General features: G+C 46.7%; 1 protein-coding gene and 1 long non-coding RNA gene across 2 annotated transcripts in view; one reads left to right on the forward strand and one right to left on the reverse strand.

Annotated features, from left to right (window-relative positions):
- aff2 (AF4/FMR2 family, member 2) overlaps positions 1-15,938 on the reverse strand; it is a 136,018-nt gene that overhangs the window by 110,910 nt on the left and 9,170 nt on the right. The window lies entirely within an intron of this gene.
- On the forward strand, positions 12,272-14,008 carry LOC147215765 (uncharacterized). Its single transcript, XR_015109210.1, has 3 exons — positions 12,272-13,395; positions 13,541-13,611; positions 13,760-14,008. It is a non-coding gene; the product is annotated as an uncharacterized LOC147215765 (long non-coding RNA).

A 15,938-nucleotide genomic window follows, 5' to 3' on the forward strand; every position in this document is an offset into this window, starting at 1 on the left:
TTGCCCGTCTCGCTAACTCTGTTTGCATTTCACCGCATTGTTTCAACGGTATGTTTATCATTATTTATCTATCAATACTTACCTGGCTGCACTGCGAACGGCAAAGTAAGAATCTGATTGTCCAGCCAATCAGTGCGCTTGGCCGTAAATACTTTGAATCTCGAAGGGGTGTATGCTATCTGGTGTGAAGCGGTCTGGAACTGCAAGATGTAAAAGAGACCATCTTATGAGGGCGGCCCGCCACAGACCTCTGCGCCCCAACTTCTTGTCCAGTCCTCAATCAACTAAAAGGATTTCAGTACTTCTGTCGGAGGTGACGTTAGCCGAAGGGGTTCTTATGATGATACTCGTTGAATCCAAGCCACTGCGCTTTCCCTCTAGAATTCTGCTAATGGAGCAACTGAATGAAGAATGACGGGTCCATCTGCAGAACCAAATGAATACTGACCTTGTTACTGTTCTTGACGGAACAACGTTATTTGACATGTCAATGCAGTTCTCGGGAAGTGCGTTCCAAGGCAAAACATACAATTGAATCCATGGCGGCTGAACAACTCTCCAGATCCCACACATTAAACTAATGATAGTATTTCAGTTCTTCCCTAACAATCCTCTATTTTCCTCAGAATTCTGCTGTTCTATTTGCAGGATACAATCAAGGGTTCCACCCTGAGCTGCAAATGCATGCCCATTTTTCTTCAGCAGTCTTTGTGTCAGCAGAAAGCCCCGTTTAGCCTCAAGCCTTTTGTAGATGCTGGTCTGCTTAAGTGACATTTACCACCATTGTTGGGTAAGTTGAGGATCGTTTACGGCGTGAACCGAGTCTGGAGAGCTTCAAGGCAGGTTTTGTTGCCTTCTTATCAACGCCAGCACAAGTAAAATGAATAAGAAAAAAAACACCTTGCGAATAAATTACAGCCTTATGTTGGGCTTTGCCGCTGGGCGGAGAGGAGGTGGACCTGTCCTTCCCTTTCATATTCAAGCAGCGGTTCTGCTGAAGAGGAGAAGGTACAGGCAACAATGTACTCATATGCTCATGGGACCTCAAGAAGCCTTCATGGCCTGCCTGTCCATGGAACAATTTGTCTGCACAGATTTTCTGATTTAATCGTTTTAGATTCTGCCTCTCTTCTCCTGCCATTATGTCCTGCAGCCTCCCAGTCTGCTAACTTACTACCTGGTCTATATTTTATACCATGCTGATGATTTGGTGACGTGTCTGTCGGGTGTTTTATTTTGAAGATCAAGCAGATGCTTTCACGCATCAGATGCATCTGATCAGATAATTTCACCAAAGACCCGGGCGCTACGTCATTATTGAACTTCTCATTATTCTTTTCCTTTCAGCTGAAACTCCGACTTTATCTCCAGAACATCTACCGTGCTCTGTCCCTCTGATGGGCTCCTTGCTGATCCTCTCCATGCTCCTTACTCTCAAAGAGGAACCTCCACATCTCCATCTCTGCTGCCTCCAGCTCTGCCTCCTGTCTCCAAACTAGACACAGTGGCTGCTCTCACATTCGTCTTCTCCACCTTTCCTTTCATTTTGGCTGATATTCTTTATAACCCCTGACACTTTCTCCCAGTCCAATCTGCTGGCATTTGTTCCTCCACCTCTTCATTGCTCTGGACTTCTGACCCTCAGATGTCCTGAGAGAATCCTCCACCTTCTTCACCTCTGCTCCCTGTACCCTTAACCCTCCACTTGGGTCCTCTCAATCACAAACATGTATCCTGTATTGCTGTAGCTAACCTGCATTCCTGTCCTTTCCAGAGCATACCGCCTCCTCTCTAGCTTCACTAAAAATCATAATGTCATCTACAAGCAGTATGGTCCACGGAGATTCCTGTCTAACCTCATCTGTCAGCCTGTCCATCACCACAGCAAAGTTGAAGGGGCTCAGAGCTGTTCCTTGATGAGCACCCATCTCCAACCTAAACTCCTCGATCACACTGGCATCGAGCTGGCATACATGTCCTGCACCACTCTAACATACGACTGTGCCAGCAGACTTCCTCATACAGTACCATGTTCCTCACTTGGCACCCTGTTGTATGCTTTTTCTAGAAAGGCCCAGTGCAGTTCCCTCTGACCTTCCCTGTGCCTCTCTATCAACATTCTTAAAGTAAATATTGCATCTGATGTACTCTTTCCTCGGAGTAAATATGGAACTCCATCAGTGCACTTTCTGACTTGCTTCCCAGACTTGGCAGCGCCATTCAGGTGGTGTTCAATACAAAAGCTCCTACTTTCTCCACGTTTCAGAGGAACGCCACCCCGCCGCTTGTGTGCTTGCTCCCCATCTGACACTACTCATATACAAAAATGACGGTATGAACAATGAAGTATCTTGGAGAAGAGCCATCATTGGCAGTACATGATGGTGCGGCCCAACTGACAAGTTGTCTTCGCTGAGCCTTGGGTGTAGACCACGTCTTCCGCCACTACTATCCCAGAATACTTCCCGACGCACTGAAAAAATACAAGAAAAAAAAAAAGATATAAGGGAAGCCCACATGGGACACACACTGGCAAGGAAGATGGATCTTTGTGTCCAACTGGCTTTCAGACAGACAAATAGTCTGTCTGAGGATAATGGGAACTAAGAGGTGGGGCTGAGAACTCTCTCAGAATTTCCTCTATTCAAAAAATAAAACGGGAAATGAAGAGGAGATGCAAAAACGAAAGAGAGGGAGCGAAACGTTCGAAGAGCACAAGCGGAGATCGGGGTAAGACGGACGGAGAGCTGGGGGCATGTTAATTAGGGAGCGGGTTGATAACAAATGTATTAGCCGGCCCTCGGAAAGGAGGCCGGGGAGAGGAGGCGAGGTGACAGAGATAGGAAAAGGTTAACGGAAAGAGGAAGGATAGGGGAGACGCCGAAGCACAAGGCGACGCGCGACACGGGATAATTATGAATTAGTTGATAAAGAGGTAATAAATGTCCTGGAGGGGAGCAGGAGTGACAGAGACAGAGGACATGGGGAAGCACTGGAGGAGAAAATGAAGATTTCTATAATAAACTCAGAGTGCCCGGGTAAACAGTTATTAAGACTTTTACTGCGAGCGCAACACTTCACTCGGCAAGGCAGCGGCAGGAAGCGCCTTCGCTCCCACTGGAGACGAAGGAGAGCAGAGGTATGCTCCGGAGGCTGGACGTCAACAAGACAAGCCGCGAATAGAATCGAGCTTTATGGTATACATGTATCTGATGGGGTAATGGACCACTGTAATTTCTGTACTATTGGGCGCACCTGAATATAAGCCGCAGGTGCTAAAAAAACTATTAAATATATGTGAACATATCTAGGCTGCACTTGTCTATAAGCCACAGGTGTCCAAATTATTTTTTTTTACTTTCAATTAAATCCACAATCCACAAACTGGAAATGCTTTTTTTCCCGAACAGTGCCTGTAACAGGGCTGATGAAAAAGATTAATAATAAATACCTCAAGGAAAAGTCCATCCATTTTCTATCCCCGCTTTTTCCTACTCCTGCTGATCGCTATCTTCGTCTTCCTCCTGCGCGCTAAAACCAGTAAATTTATCTTCTTCAGTGTCGGAATTGAACGGCCTCAGAATATCACGGTAATTTCACTGGTCCGATGTGACGAGGCTAAATGTTTTGGCGGCATGAAGCTCGTTAGCGCCCAAGAAATCCATAAATAAGCAACACTGTTTGAGTCGCAGTGTTCCAAGCAAGTGAAAAAAGTAGCGGCTTATAGTCCGGAAATGACAACAAACAAGAAGACCCGATGCTTTGTTTACAGACACTGGGGTCGGTTTCCACCGGCGTTTATAGAGCCGGACGCTCCATTTAAAGGGGCTTTGAGACGAATACTATGCATATAAATAAGAAATCATAATAATCAATTAAAAATACAAAGAAATCATAAAAATACAATAATGATAATGATCATAACAATTACACTAATAATAATCTCAGGGGCAGCTTCCGAATATGACTAAATAAAGAACTTTCTTCTTCTTTTTCTCTTTTGAGCTAATCCCTTCAGGTGTCACCAGACCCAATCCTGCCTCAGCCAATCATCACCCTCCATCTCACTCACATCCAATCATCTGCCTCCATCCAACCCTCTTCTCCCACGCCAAGTAACTTCTTCCCCTCCTCCCCTCCGTCCATAGCCCTCCTCTCTGGTCCTGATCTTTTCCATCCCGTCTCTATCAACATCCAAACCATCTCAGTGTGACTTTGTCTCCAGAACATCTACCATGTGCTGTCCCTCTGATGGACTCCAACCTTCTCACTCGCAAAGAGGAACCTCCACAACTTCATCAAAAACCCGCTTCTTTATTCATTCAAGACGTCTCATTTCAAACCTGAATATTAATATTTCCGTTTTAAAAAGCCAAATCCCAAATCATTTACCGACTAATCCCCGCGGCTCCTTGTCTGGTTCGCCCAGGGGACGCCCAGACATCCTCTGGTCCCCGTGGACCTGGGCTTCCTCCTTCAGGGAAAATCTTCTCATTACTATGATTTCAATGCAGTCGTACATTTAACTCACAGAGGAGCGTCTGGGAAAACACTTCAAGTGAAGACATTTTAGTTACATGTAGCTAATTGAGGGCGGATCGCTGGCACAGCGGTTAGCGCTTCTGCGTCACAGCCAGAAGGTCCCTGGTTGGATTCTCACAGGGTTCCTTCCTGCGTGGGGTTCCTCAGGGTTCTCCGGGTTCTTCCCGCCATCCAAACACGTGCAGGAGCTTCACTGGAGACCTTACACTGTCCGGACGACTGAATGAGAGGGTGAATGGTTTACTTCTCTATATGTGTCCCTGTGATTGGTCCAGGGTGAACATGTCTCCCGCCCAATCACAGCGGGGATAGGCTCCAGTCCACGCGGGCCTGACTGCAGGATAAGTGATAATGATAATGAATGAATGGCTATTTGATATATAAATATTAACTACTAGCAGTACAACATTTAGTCACTTTCTTTGAGGCTGTAGCTCAGAGGTGGGCAAACATTTTTATCCACGGGCCGCATGGAGATAGTATATTAAGACAGCGGTTCGCAATAATCAAAACTTTCGCTTTATACCAACATTAAAATTAAAAAAACATTAATTTCTAACTTTAACATTTTGAATAGACAATGTTGAAACACCAAAGAAAATAATATTTTGATGATGGGAATAAAGTGCATAATGAATATTGACTAAGATAAAATTTTGCTGATATGTGCACTCCTTACCTCACTTGTTACTAAGACACTTATAGTTTTATCACTTGTTTGCTAAGACACTTTATAGTTTCACTGAGACACTTTTATAGTTTATAGTTTATAGTTTATTTTTATTTCTAATTCTGCCTTTTTCTTTTTATTATTTATTACTGTTATATTTTCTGTAACCCTGGCACAACAATTTCCTTCGGGATTAATAAAGTTGTTCTTATCTTATCTTATCTTATCTTATATTCGTAGTAAAAGAGCTCGCGGGCCGCACTGGAAACTCGTGAGGGCCAAAATCGGCCCGCGGGCCGTAGTTTGCCCACCCCTGCTGTAGCTCTTCAACGATCTAAGATCATCATGGCAAAAGCGTCCGAATCCACGGTCACCTACATCCACGGGCAGGGTGGGGGTCTGCATATGGACGTATGGACATATGAGCAGCAGCTACCAAAGCATCTCACAGATACACGTCGACGACTGGACTGTATCCCAGATCCAAAACAATCATTCATTCAGTCATGCAATATGTTCACCCTGCACCAGCTCTGCAGCAGGCGGGGTCTCAGAGAAACACCACTATTCCTATGAAAGCGGGTTTTTCCTTGGCAGGCATGGAGCGACGGCAGACGACCAAATGAATGAATGAATGAACGAATGAACGAATGAATGAATGAATGAAAGCAACTGTTTGATTTCACCGAGGGCGTCTTCAGGCTCCCCTTAAACCCAGCTCAGTCAATCAGACGGAAGCAAAGGTGGAGTCTGGGGCGTCTGGAAGTGTCTGCATTCTGCGGCATCAGACATTCATCCAGTTTGCTTTATCTTTTCACATCAAAAGGCCTTTTCATCCTGTTTTCCTTCAAAGAACGCCGTCGGTTTAGTGAGACCCTTATCGCTACTTGGCAACGAAAGCCGGGCGCGACTGGCTGCTGACTGATTTGACCCAAATATGACTGAAACTACCGTCTCGGCTGCAGTTATTTTCAGAAGGCTCCAGACTGAATCGCAACCCCGGAGTTTTTGAAGTCGACCCGGAGTCGGTGAAGGTTCGGTCCGGGGGACGCCGGAGGATGGATACAAAATGTTATGAGCAGAGAGAGAATTGTTTTTTTAAATGGAAGTAAATGTAGAGAATGAACACCGTAATTTCCAGAGTATAAGCCGCTACTTTGTGATGCGGCTAATTTATGGATTTTTTGGGGGGCTAATGAGCTTCATGCTGCCAAAATATTTATCTAGTTACATTCACAAGCTGCCCCAAAGATTATTATTAGTGTAATCATTATCATCATTATTATTATTGTATTTTTGTTATTTATCTGTATTTTTAATTGATTACATTGAATTCATTTTATTTTATTTTTTTTTATATTTATATGCATAGTATTTGTCTTAAACCCCCTTCAAATGGAGCGTCCAACCCCGGTATCTATAAACAAAGCACTGGGGTCTATTTGTTTTTTGTAGTACCGTCATTTGCGGACAATAAGCGGCTACTTTTTTCACACGTTTTGAACACTACGGCTTAAACAATGATGCGGCTAATTTATGGATTTTTGGGGGGCTAACGAGCTTCATGCCACACAAATCGTCACATTCGACCAATTAAATTACTGTGAAATTCTGAAGCCGTTCAATTCCGACGCAGAGAAGAATGACTTTACTGGTTTTGGTGAAGAAGAAGATAGCAAGATAGCCATCGGACAAAGCGGGGATAGAAAATTGGACAGATGGACTTTTTCTCGTATTATTTATTATTTTTTGTTTTCATCAGCCGTGTTATAAGCACTGTTCAGAAAAAAAACATTTCCAGTATGTATTTGGGGACGTTACCGATACGGTAAAAATCCGATACGGATTAGATAAAAGTAAAAAAAAATGTTTCTGTGTAAATATCTCATGTTACAACATGGTCACCTGTGGCTTATAGAAAAGTGTGGCCTATACAGGACTGTCTCAGAAAATCAGAATATTGTGATAAGTTCTTTATCTTCTGTAATGCAATTACAAAAACAAAAATGTCATACATTCTGGATTCATTACAAATCAACTGAAATATCGCAAGCCTTTTACTATTTTATTTTATTACTGATTATGGCTTACATCTTCAGAAAACTCCAAAATCCTATCTCAAAATATTAGAATATCATGAAATAGTAATTTTTGTTTTTTTAATTGCATTACAAAAGAACTTTATCACAATATTCTAATTTTCTGAGACGGTCCTGTATATGTACATATATATTTAGTTTTAGCCGGTGCGGCTTAGTCTGGAAATTTTGGTACATGAGGCCCACTGGAGGCCTTCCTGTGTGGAGTCTCCATGTTGTCCCCATGCAGGAGCTTCACTGGAGACCCTACGTTGTCCAGATGTGCAAACGGCCGCTGAATATGGGTGAATGTCGCCATACGCAGAAGTTTTATCCAATTCAACCCCCATGAACTTCAGTCCGGTGGTGTTTATTCTGAATGTTGGTTTGATTCAGGCATCCGATAGAAGTTTTGAGCAGCAGCAAAACCACAGGAGGTATGAGAGATAACGCAGGCAAACTGTGTTATTTGGAAGGCAACAGCTCATGTGTGGTATCAGTCGATGCCAAATATACAACAAATGGACATTTGTTCCGTTGAATTACTGGGAGATTAAATATCGGAGAGCGGATCCGGTTTCCGGGATTCAAGGCGGTTAAAGATGCGCCCAAAATGTGACTAATTCTGAATGAAGAAGCTGATTGTCTGACATTTCTGATTAGGGCTGAAAATATTCCTTGAATAATTCGGGTAATTTGATTACTGATCATCTGCCCGGAGTTCTCGTTAAATGCGGTTTTACCATTATTTCTGTTACACAGAAGTTAGCTTTGCCGCTAACGTAGCCGAAGCGCCGACGGACGGCCGCCAGAAACGGAAGCGGCTAAGGGACGAGCTAAACCGAGAAAACCAAACAGGGCGGTGATTTTATTGCAAAACGGAATTAGCATGTCCGCCATGTTGCAACATCTCATCAGGAAGCATCTGCACGCTGCAGGATGTGCCAAGGTCTTATCAGATTACTCGATTAGTAAAACAAACGATGGCTGCAGCCCCTTGTCTGATACATTGAAACTAAACGGGATGGACGGGCAAGAAGAAGAAGAAGTAGAAGTAGAAGAAGAAGAAGAAGAAGAAGTAGAAGAAGAAGAAGAAGTAGAGGAAGAAGAAGAAGAAGAAGAAGAAGAAGAAGTAGAAGAAGAAGAAGAAGAAGTAGAAGAAGTAGAAGAAGAAGAAGAAGAAGAAGAAGAGGAAGAAGAAGAGGAAGAAGAAGAGGAAGAAGAAGAAGAATAAGAAGAAGAAGAAGCGCCCCCTTTGGATTTTGTTGGGCTTGTGTGCAGCCCCATCTCCCCTGGGGGTTGGACTCCATCACGTATCAATGTAAACATTCGCGGACAGCCAATCAAAAGGCCCTTTCCCTTTGCACCGGCAGGGACCTCCTGGAGCCGCAGATTAGACGCCGGATTTCGAAATTAAACAGAAATAACAAAAGCCCATGTGGAAGCGGGAGGAGCCGCCGAAGGAGAGCCGGCCAGACGGAGACGCAGAGGGCTAATGACGTAGCTTTTGTAGCCGAGGCCAATTTACTGTGAGGTTTGGAAAGGTCATCTCTTACACGGAGGCCCGTCTGTGACAAATTACATTATTTACAGCGAGGAGGAAGCGGGCTGGGATCGGCGGGCGAGAGGGAGAGGCTGCGCTCGGCTGTAATTGCGCTACATGGTTAACAGGAGACATTTGCAAAGACTTCCCCCGGCGACGCTCCTGTCAAAGCAACGCGCCTTCGTGTTTGACACCTCCTACGCACCCGCAACGTTTAGATGTTTTCATGTGTGCGTCCAGGAAGCAGCTCAAGGATCCGGCGTTGGACCTTCAGCCGGCGGATGAGCTGCGGCGTGGACTTTCATTGGCTGCTGCCCGCAGGTCAGGGTGTACAGCGATTCGCGGGCGTCATGGAGATCTTCATTCATTCACACGTCTGAACAGTTAAGGGTATCCAACAAATGTCCTACATGTCAAAAGTCCAGCAGCCAGAAGGCCTTGATGAGGAGACTTGCAAGTAACAACAAACACACACACAAGCACAAACACATACACACACACACACACAGTTCCAATTATAAGAAGACTTTCCTCGCTGTATTTATTCTAGATATTATAGTCATTATTGCACCTTCAGGGTGGGAGCAGGTTAATTAAATGCAGGTGCACGAAACGTGGAGTTCAAGGGGTCGGAGCCTCACGCTGGAAGACTGCTAGACAGCTTCCATTGTGGAGAGAGTAAACACACACACACACACACACACACACACACACACACCCACTCATGCGCATACGTGCACCCACACACAGACACACGCAAATGCACACAAACCAACACTAATGCCATCACAGAGCGAATGCCAATGACATAGGGGGAATGTATGTGTGTGTGTGTGTGTGTGTGTGGTTGTGTATGTGTGTGTGTTTGATGGGAGGAAAAGGGACTTTGTGTTTTTTGTGTTCATGTTTTATCATTCCTCAGCACCATGTTCGCCTTGGCAGATGAATCTGCCAAGCTCAGGCAGCGTGTTTGCATGTGTGTGCATGACCGTGGATGAGCGTGCATGTGTGTGTGCATGAGTGTGCATGTGGGTGCATGTGTGTGTGTGTGCTTTCTTGGTATCTGGGGGACATGAGGGCAGAAGCTACCTGGTATTGACTGCCAAGTTCCTTGCTCTCTTGTGCTCTCTCTTTCTCTAAACCCTCTAACAAACACACACCAACACACACACGCACACACACCAACACACACACACACACACACACACACACACACACACAGCTTTTATTGTCTGCAGTGTTGAATTAATCTCTGGTTAAGAGGGCGCAGTGGCGACAACGGTTTTGCACAGATGCTGCGACCAACACACTACGAAGCACCGTATCGTATTGTTATCATTGGATTACCATTACCGGGCTTATTAGTTTAACCAGCACTCGATGTAACGTTCAATGTACCGTAGGAATAAACAGTATTAAAGCTTGTCAGATGGGTAAAACACACCAGTTACATCTGCGAAATATATTAATGCACACACACGTGTTGTAATACCTCATTCTGTCATTAGTCACTAAAAAAAAGTCACAGCAATACTACAATTTTTATTCAACAAATTAAGAGGGGTGTTTTCAGGCAAGCTTAACTAAATCGACCCGTTCCTAATCTAATTGTCACGGCGACACCAAAGATATCACTATTATTTCCAGTTGTCGTTTATTTTTCCAAGAGGCTCCATGTTGGCGTTCGTAACCCTCCGGTTGGCGCTGAATGCAGTCCGTCTTATCTCTGTACGCTGATGATAAAATAAAAAAAAAAAAAAAAAAAAAGGACTGCCCCAAAAGCCATCATTCAAAAACAACATTAAAAAAGAGCAATAACTTCACAGATGTTTTTGAAAAGCAGCCTTCACTCGGAGTGGCGAGGCACGGTCGTCTCTCTCATCTAATTGCGTGTTTCAAGGCTAATCGTCACGCCGGCGACGCGGCCATTGAACGCTTCGAACAATGAGCGACTCAAAAAGGGTTTCTCGGAGCTCCTTATCTGAGGAGCACGACATCCCGGCCTCTAATCGAGATGCGGCAGCTCAGAGAGCTTCTCTCTGGCGGCTCCTCGCCAAGCCTCCCGGAGCTTCTGGGGTCCCGTTTGATATTCGGGGGTTCATTCATGTCCCTGTTCAGCTACGATTGGAATCCAAGTGCCGCGCGGTGGGTTGGGCGCTGTACATCTGGACCCACGGAGCAGCAAGACCAGGAAGTGGGTGCTCCAGCGCTAGTTGAATCTCATCTGGATCATTAGCTGCAACTCGAGCGGCTGCGCTTGTCACCTACGAGCTAGCGGTTAGCCCGGACCACCAGAGGCTCTCGCACCATCATGAGGAAGGAAATTTCTATTTTCACAAGGAGGCGGGGTTGATAATAAATTCATGAATGGCTGTGACCGAGACCCATGTCTGATCTGCGATGCTAACATGCGAGTTGCTAAAAGGTGTGACGCAGAGTGCCGCCCACACCAACTTTTCACGGGACTCTGCTGCAGGTAGCAAGAAGACCCAATGCAGCAACAGGGGCTTCCGTCCATCTTGGCAAAGCACAAAAAAGCATTTACCAAAGGCGGGATTGTAAAAGAAGCCATGCGTGCAGAGGCTGAAACCTCATTGAGGGTCATGAAGGTAACACAGATGTACAACGTGGTTTTGGGGCCTGGAGAGTCCAGTTGTGGTGAAACACCTGGAATCGGACATGACACGCGGCAACGGCTGCCACTTCGGCGTAACCGCGAGTCCGTCGACTCCAGCGACGCCAACTTTGTTTGTGATATTTTAATACAAAAAATATGATTGACGTCTTGTAAAAATTCAGGAACGACAAGCTAGCCGAAATTGTTTGGGTTGGAATAATGGATGACGGTAAACGCCACAAGGTCTCCGCCATTTTTGTTTTTCAAACGTAGCTCTCGGAGGATGGCGCTTGGAGAATCGACTTTAACAATCGATAGTGTTTTGCATGGAAAACCTAATCGGTTTGTCATATTATTGAGTTTTGTTCCTCAGTGAGAGGCTGGTGAACCCTGATCATCCAGAAAGTAGTACCTCAATGGAAAAGGAACTTCAGGAACAATGACTTCCTACGCAAAGAGCGTCACTCCAGGTCTCAGGCCCTGCGGCCGACGCACATCTGCGCCCGCCATCTTCTCACCAGGTCGGGTCGGAGCGCGGGGGACGAGGCTCGGGCCGCGAGGTGAGGATGACCACCTCCCGGACCTTCCACGTCCCTCGATTATCTCTTCTCACCGGAGATGAGATAAGGGATCGCGCCTTAACGTAAACCTAGGCACGCGTTGAGGATTTCTAGACCGCTTCGTTCTGTTCTTTCTTTAGCTGTTTGATAAGTGTTTCCCTCTAGAGTGGGATTACAGTTGGACTTCTTTCCACTCTGCCTCTCTAATGTGCTTCCCCCCCCACGTCCAGTTAATTATTACCCGCCCCGTGTTTGTCAGCCGGTTGTCACGGGATCACGCGTGGTGACCGACAGCCTTTCAGCGCGGCGACGGCGACTTTTCCAGCGATCGTGGCGAGAGCGAGGACCTTCCGTTCTGCGGACGGGAAACCAGACGCTGTGACGGCACGGAGGCCCGACAGGGTTTGGCGTTTAGGTAAGAATCACGTGCCTGAGGCAGATCCAAGCGGGAGACATGGTGTGCTAAGAGGACTCACAGACTAAGTGTTTGTGAACCACACTATTTTAATTCATTCATTCATTCTCTACACTGCTTTCCTCGAATGAACGAGAGGCAGGTTCACCCTGGACCAATCACAGGGACACATATAGAGACATCCTACCATTCACCCTCTCATCCACACGTCTGGACAAGGTAGGGTCTCCAGTGAAGCTCCTGCGTTTGGATTGTGGGAGGAACCCGGAGAACCCTGAGGAACCCCAAGCAGACACGGGGAGAACATGGAGGCTCCATGCAGGAAGGAACCCTGTGGGGATCCAACCAGGAACCTTCTCGCTGCGAGAAGCTAACCCCAGCTCCTACGTACCTCCCTTGCAGCTGTAGATAAAGATTTATGTCAAGTTTTTTGTTGTTAAACTTCACGCCTGGTGGCAAAGACGCCGTGTTCCATCACGGCAGGAGGTCGACATTGGAAACACATCATCTCCAATCTTTGGCTGTTTGAGTGACAACTCCAAGGTCACGAAGGGAAGATCGGAAAAACATCTGGAGTCGGGGGTTTCGGAGCTTCTTTTTCGGCAGCTCCAAAGGCCCGCCGCTGTCTGCGGCGCCGAGTGCACGATCCTCCACGAGAACTACGGTTTGAGAGTCTGTATTACATGACAGATACCACCACGTCTGTCAGAGGGACTGCTAAGAATTAGGGGTGGAGGTTCTTTGGGTGGAGCTGTACATTTCATATGGTAATAATCAGGAAATAAGAATCTTTAAATAAACACGCGGCGCCATTCCCATCCAGCAAAGTCACCAGATGACTCAAACTATAAATAATCCACGGATCACATCTGCCACCCATCAGGGTCTCAGAGTATGGATCGGAGAGACGTCCTCCTGTCCGCGTGGTGTCGTCATCACTCAGCCCCGACAGCTTCCCTTCCCGTGTCAGGTTAGTTAGCGTCATCTGTCTCTCATTAGCGGCGAGGAGATTTCCATAATGTGCTCAGTTACGAGTCGGTAAAGACGTAACGAACGGCTGCGAGAGTGAGAGGATAAACGTTTGTACGTCTCTGTTTACGGCCCTGCGACGCCAGCGTTCCAGGGTGAACCCGCCTCTCGCCGATGAAGCTCCGCCCCCCTCACGACCCTGAGTGCGGGATTGAAGGTATAGACAGTGAATATACAGTCGCCTCCTGAATACTAGTGATGACATATATTTTCTCACGATGGATAGGACAAAATTGTGCTTCTAATAATCTGGTAAAACAAAAAAAATCATTCAAAATTGCCGCTAACTGTTGGTTTCCTTCCAGCTCTCTGACTCCGCCCACTCCCGCGTCCAACCCCCGTCATGCAAACGTATCCAAAGTGAAAATGACGCCACGGCGCCTCTCAGATTGGCTTTCTCTTGTTGTCATGGTTACAACAATAACAACATGTGGTTGGGGTTAGAGGGTGAACGCGGCCTTTAAGGCCGATACTGACTCAACGCTGGAAACGTGAGACCGCTGGTTGTAAACGGGAACCGAAAAGCAGTAAACTCTGCCGTTTTCTCTCCCCGGTGATTTACGGCTCGTCGTTTCTTTCCGAGACGAGTGCGAAAGCCACGCGTCGGGCCGCATACCATCCGTCCCGTGTTCACTCCGGAGGTTATTTCTGGCCGCAGCGGGATCACCAGGTGTTTAACAAGAACACGGTGAAACATCACGACGTTTGTTTGCTCATCCTTTCTCGTCTGGCCCGAGCGTTTCCAAACATCCCGATTGGTTTTACCCGAGGGCCCGCTTTGTCACTCCGTCAACAATGGAGAGCGTCAAAGCATTACGGGATGGTTACATTACGGGAACAAAGCAAGAAAATGACTTTTTCTTGGCGTCAACCGATTTTCATGAAGCCGCGGGAGGCAAGGATTGCAAAAGGAAATTGAATTCAGTCGCCGAGCGCCCCCTCCAGCAACACTGTCATCGGAAGGATCCATTTTGGGATTCGCTGCACCGTCACCGCCTCGGCCACTTCTCCGCCACAGGAGCTTCTACCAGGGATTCTGAAAAGTCCCAGTACGTCGTCAACGACCCGGGTAAGAACCCTTCTCTAGACCCCAAAACTTTCCCTAGAGTTAGACTTTATGTCTATGGCCGCTCTTCAATTCCCTTGAAGAGCAGGTCTGGACCACACTCTTTGAGATGATCTACACCGGGACCGAGCGCTTGGAGATACGCTGCCTTTTACCGGTGAAGGAACCCAGCTCTCAGTGTGGGCGGCCTTCTGGCTCGACCGGACCGCAGGTGTAGATAAACCCAAGATAGACCAAGTACAAGACATGAGGTTAAAACCCCTAGACAAGAACTTCTTCAGATCACTCGTGGAATCCTTCAGAATTCTTCAGATCACCTGGAACTGCTGGGAGCAGAGGAATCCCCATCAATCAGCAAACACATGGGGAGTGGTGAGGGAAGAGCCCGAGTGCCAACTAATTCATGCAACGAGTTATTAGAACAAGGCGGCGAAGACGAAAGCGTGAACGTCACCTGAGAGATGACGGTAAGGAGGGCTGCGTTTTCTCCGCGCAGAACAAAAAGCCTCAAATGGATCTAAGTGAGTGAAGCTGTCGGCTCCCGGAAAAGGACAGCAGCAGGGGCTCCACGTAAGCTAATGGATTGAAGTTCATAGGAGGAAGCGTTACCGTCTAGCTCAGCAGCAGCGATTCACCGCGAAAGTGACGACAACAACAAAAAGACACTTGATAAGCCTTTGCATCTAAAGAGGAGTCAAAGAACTTTACAACCACGCCTCTTTTTTCAGCCAGATTTGGACAGAGCAGTTCTATGAACTGTCCTGCTCCAATGCAGTTCCAGGATGAAGCCTTCCCCTGGGGAACCTTTTAGGTTTCCATTCCCAAGAGCAGGTAGGGGCGACGCGCACATTCAGCTCCACACTCCAAAACAAAAGAGCAAACAAGAGGAAGATGAAGAGGAAGGCGACGTGGACATCGTGGGGGTGGAAGCTGTCACAGCGTTCATTGAATAATAACCATGGACTCTTGGATGCTTGAAGTGTCTTTATCTTTTACCTGCACTGCTTCAACGTGTGAAGAGCCCTGTTAGCCGTTAGCTAACAGAGCTAACAGGGTCCAACTGTAGATGTTCCTCCACGAGCCCCGGTATCCCCTCTGAGCTTTGACCTCTTGGTCGCTCCATTGCTCACTGCTTCTGTCCATTTTTTCCCAAGAAAACATCCGCGCAGTGACCAGTATGGCTTTAAGAATGGTGCATTACAGTCCAGAAGAAGTACCTGGTAATGGGCGTGGCTTATGAGTTCCATCAATCGCCAGTCAGTTCTTTCGACACCGTAAAAACACCCTGCCTCTGAATAGGAGCTAAAATGGTTCTAGTAGCTGAGGTCCATGGGAGGTCCATGGTCCTATGCTGTCAGGTGCAACAAGAAACATCCCAGATCCTAAAAGAGGGTCTTGGAACTTCACAAAGGGGCTGC

This window comes from Fistularia commersonii, chromosome 31, assembly GCF_037954325.1.
Source record: "Fistularia commersonii isolate RoL2024-O1a breed Wild chromosome 31, RoL_Fcom_v1.0, whole genome shotgun sequence".
NCBI lineage: Eukaryota > Metazoa > Chordata > Actinopteri > Syngnathiformes > Fistulariidae > Fistularia > Fistularia commersonii.